We start from the raw sequence: 5213 nt of genomic DNA, 5'->3' as shown, positions 1-5213 counted from the left end.
ACACAAAAGTGATTTAGTTATCACAGATAACTTCAAAAGAAAATAAAAGATGAGGGGAAATCAAAATAACTTAAATAGGGCCGGGCGTGGTGGCTCATGCCTGTAATCCCAGCACTTTGGGAGGCCAAGGTGGGCAGATCACCTGAGATCAGGAGTTCGAGACCAGCCTGACTAACATGGTGAAACCCTGTCTCTACGAAAAACACAAAAAATAGCCAGGCATGGTGGTATGCCCCTATAATCCCAGTTACTCAGGAGGCTGAGGCAGGAGAATCGTTTGAACCCAGGAGTCGGAGGTTGCAGAAAATTTCCTACTGAAGATCGCTTTGCTTAAGGAGCGTTAACTGCAATGTGAATGCTGAGACTTATTGTGTCGCCACATTTGCCGTGTCCCACAGACATTGTCACTTCCTTGACTAACCTACCCTGCCTTATAACCACTATCCATTTCCAGAACTTTTCATCACCCCAAATTCTGTACCCATTAAATAATAACTTCCCATTTGCCCCTCTGTCTAGCCATTGGTAACCTCTGTTTTACTTTCTGTCTCTATGAATTTGCGTATTCTGGGTACCTTGTGTAAGTAGAATCATACAATGCTTACACTTTTGTGTCACTTAGCATAATGTCTTCAAGGTTCATCCATGTTGTATCATGTATCAATATTTAATTCCTTTTTTAGACTGAATAATTTTCCATTGTATTTACATACTGTACCATGTTTTGTTTATCTATTCATCCACTGATGGACTCTTGAGTTGCTTCCACCTTTTGAGTATGATAAATATCTTTCTTTAGCTTTTTGTGCTGGGTACATAATTGGTTTATTTTCTACCGTCATTTTTATTGATATAGATACTTAATATTACTTATTTTTCTCTGAAATCTGTTTTAGCTGCGTCCATTCTGATATGTTATATTTTCAGTACTATTTTTTTCAAGAAATTCTGTGATTTCAGTTCATATTTTTTCTATGACCTAAGTTTGTTACAAAGCATGTTTTACAAATTAATTTTTAAGGAATTGTCCAATATATACAGAGGTAGATGGGATAGTATAATCTATCTCACTGTACTAATCACTCAGCTTCAAAAATTATCAACTTATCAATTTTATTTCACTATCTGCCCATTTCCTTCCTAAAACTGTATTACAGTCATGTATTGCTTGACGATGGGGATATGTTCTGAGAAATGCATCATTAAGTGAGTTCATTGTTGTGCAAACACCATGGAGTGTACTTACACAATCCTAGATGGCATAACCTACTACACACCTAGACTATATGGTATAGCCTATTGCTTGTAGGCTACAAACCTGTACAGCATGTTACCTTACTGAAGATTGTGGGCAACTGTAACACCGTGGTAAGTATTTGTGTATCTATACATATCTAAACATAGAAAAGGTACAGTAAAAAATGTGGTATGAAAGACAAAAAATGGTACATCTGTATACATCTGTGTACACTTACCATGAATGGAGCCTGCAGGACTAGAATTTGTACTCAGTGAGTCAGTGAGTGAGTGGTGAGTAAATGTGACTATACACTTAGGCTATCCTACATTTATCTGTTACCCAAGCTGGAGTGCAGTGGTGCGATCCTGGCTGCAACCCCTGCCTCCTGGGCTTATGTGATTCTCCTGCCTCAGCCTCCTGAGTAGCTGGGACTACAGGAGGATGCCATCATATCTGACTAACTTTTGTATTTTTAGTAGAGATCGGATTTCAAGGTGTTCGCCAGATGGGTGTCAAACTCCTGACCTCAGGTGATCTGCCCGCCTCAGCCTCCCAAAGCACTGGGATAACAGGTATGAGCTGGTCTGGATGAACATTGGCTGAATATTTGAGAATATAATGTAATGGAAAGTTTCTTTTGGGGTATAATGATATTCTGGCTATTCCTAAAGGGTTATTTATGGATAAGATGATATGATGCCTAGGATTTGCTTCTAAATAATCTAGCTGGGAGAGGGTAAAATGAGGTACAAGTGATACAAGATTCACCACATGCTAACTATTGAAGCTGGGTGATGGTTACATAGGGGCTTATCATCCTAGTCCATTTATATTTGTATGAATCTTTCCATAATAAAATAGCTTATAAGTGAAGGACTTACAAAGCCAATTGGGTGAGCCAGGCATAATGGTTCATGCCTGTAATCCCAGCACTTTGGGAGGCCAAGGCGGGCGGATCACGAGGTCAGGAGATGGAGACCATCCTGGTGAACACGATGAAACCCCGTCTCTACTAAAAAAAAATACAAAAAAAAAAAACTAGCCGGGCGAGGTGGCGGGCGCCTGTAATCCCAGCCACTTGGGAGGCTGAGGCAGGAGAGTGGCGTGAACCCGGGAGGCGGAGCTTGCAGTGAGCTGAGATCCGGCCACTGCACTCCAGCCTGGGCCACAGAGCGAGACTCCGTCTCAAAAAATAAAAAAAAAAATAAAAAAAATAAAGTTAAGAACTTCTGTTTATCAAAAGATACTATTAGGAGAGTGAAAGGACAAGCCTATACACAGAGACAATTTATAGAGTTCTCAGAGAAATGCCTGGTGTGTAGTAATCGTTCAGTGAATACTGGCTGCTATTATTCCTACTATTGTTGTTGTTGTTACTGGAAAACAAGAACTGGTCCTACATTTATGAAACAATTAATGCTGAAATAGTGACCTCTGATACACACACTAATATGTTTATGCTCCTAGCAGTATGTTTAAGAACTGATAAACATTTTCATAAGTGTTTGAGGTTTTTATCTATGAAGAATGTATCACTTGGTGCCTTCTGTGCATTTCATCTCGCCTGTTTAGTTTTTACCTTCCAATCATTTAGAAATGTCATCTTTGTCCCAAACCCTAATTTTCCTGTATCATGCTCATTAGGAAAACAGATAATAACTGTTTTCACTCCCATATCATGTTTAGCTCCGTGTCAGTTATCCTCTGGGATACTTTGTTAGCTTCCTTTGAAAGATCTCAGAGATGGATATTGTCCCAAATGGCAGTTTTACAAAACAATGTCTTCCATAAGAACATAAAGGTTGTCAGCCTGGCATTTTCTTCCTCCAGTGAAATCTGCCAAAATCCACTGGTGCCATCCAGCCTGTGGAGAATGTGGTACCTCTCGCTAACTTAATTAAGGAGGATGTCTTCTAGCACTGGTAACATGTTTTCCTTACATGCGTGTTAATAAAGTATTTTAGAAATATATATATATTTTTTAAAAGGACAAGCATAGAAAGGAAGAATATATTTGCAACAAATGTCAATAAACAAAGGACACATACTGATAACTTTTTTTTTTTTTACATTTTTAGTTTTTGAGATGGAGTCTCGCTCTGTCGCCCAGCCTGGAGTGCAGTGGTGTGATCTCGGCTCACTCCAAGCTTTGCCTGCCAGTTCATGCCATTCTCTTGCCTCAGCCACCTGAGTTGCTAGGACTACAGGTGCCCGCCACTGTGCCTGGCTTATTTTTTGTATTTTTAGTAGAAATGGGGCTTCACCATGTTAGTCAGGATGGTCTCGATCTCCTGACCTCGTGATCCGCTCACCTCGGCTTCCCAAAGTGCTGGGATTACAGGGGTGAGCCACCACACACGGCCCATACTGAGAACTCTTAAAATCCACTAAGAAAAAGCCAGACAACACAATAGGAAAAAATAGGCAAAAGACATTAACAGGCAAATCACAAGACAAATATCTAATAAACACTTAACATTTCAACCTCCTTAGTCATGAGGAGAATTCAAGTTAAAACCACATTGATACATTGTTCTTGAACACCTGGCCTCAAGCTACCTTCCTGCCTCCCAAAATGTTACAATTACAGTCAATGTGCCTGGCCGTACACTATTCTATCAAACTGGCAATAATTTTAAGAGACTCTAACAGCAAGTTCTGGTGAGGATATGAAGCAAAATATACTTTTATATGCTGCAAGCGGAAGTGTAAAAAATTAGGCATTATCTACTGAAGTTTGACATACACAAATCATAAGATTAGTAAATTCATTTGAGTAAAATCCTAGAGAAACTTGTATGTAGCTGCACCAGAAGATGTTCATAAAGTATATATTTACAGCCAAAATCTGGAAACAACTCAAATGTTCATCAATAGTATGACAGATAAACAAACTGTTCTACTACTACACTGGAAAACTACAATGGAACCAGTCCAGGTACAAAAAGGAAAGCAGAGAGATGTCTCCAAAAGGAGGGATAAATGGATCAACAGAAAAGCACAGACAGATTACCTGATGTATCAGAGCAAATAAAATAATTACAGAAAAAAAAATTGTTCAAGAAATACAATTCTAGTATAGTACATCGTTCAGCTGTATTTTCTTTATTTTATTTTTTTATTTTTTAAATGGAGTTCGTTCTTGTTGTCCAGGCTGGAATATTATGGTATGATCTTGGCTCACCGCAACCTCCACTTCCTGGGTTCAAGCGATTCTCCTGCCTCAGCCTCCAGAGTAGCTGGGATTACAGGCATGCACCACCATGCCTGGCTAATTTTGTATTTTTAGTAGAGATGGGGTTTCTCCATGTTGGTCTGGCTGGTCTCAAACTCCCGACCTCAGGTGATCTGCCTCCCTTGGCCTCCCAAAGTGCTGGGATTACAGACATGAGCCACTGTGCCTGGTGGAGCTGTGAATATTTTCATAGTTGTAGTAATATAAACATTGAATATTAAACTACCACCATTCCCCTCCCCCAGAGAAAATGAGTAGAGAAAAAAGGGGATTAAAGGAAACTCAACTTGAAAGAAGTAACTGGAAAAAAAAGAAAAGCAAAGCAAAAATATAGTACATGGAAAGCACAAAATTAATTACTAGACATAAATCCAAATAGAACTGTAATGACAAGACAGCCAGAAATAACAATATATGTAAAAATTAGAAGTTAATAAATTGTAATAAAAATAAAATTTAGCTATATATTATGTATAAGAAAAATATGTAAAAAATAAAGAGTCATAAAGACAAAGAGATAATAAAAAGTATACTAGTTAAGTTCTGTTAAAGCAGAAATGTATGTTTTGCGTCATTGGCCTTTAAAATTTAGCTCAGGTTGGGTGCGGTGGCTCACGCCTGTAATTTCAGCACTTTGGCAGGCCAAGGCGGGTGGATCACTTGAGGTCAGGAGTTCAAGACCAGCCTGGCCAACATGTTGAAACCCCATTTCTACTAAAAATACAAAAATTAGCTGGG

Source organism: Colobus angolensis, unplaced genomic scaffold, assembly GCF_000951035.1.
Source record: "Colobus angolensis palliatus isolate OR3802 unplaced genomic scaffold, Cang.pa_1.0 Scaffold145, whole genome shotgun sequence".
Classification (NCBI taxonomy): Eukaryota; Metazoa; Chordata; class Mammalia; order Primates; family Cercopithecidae; genus Colobus; species Colobus angolensis.
This window is presented reverse-complemented; position numbering follows the sequence as displayed.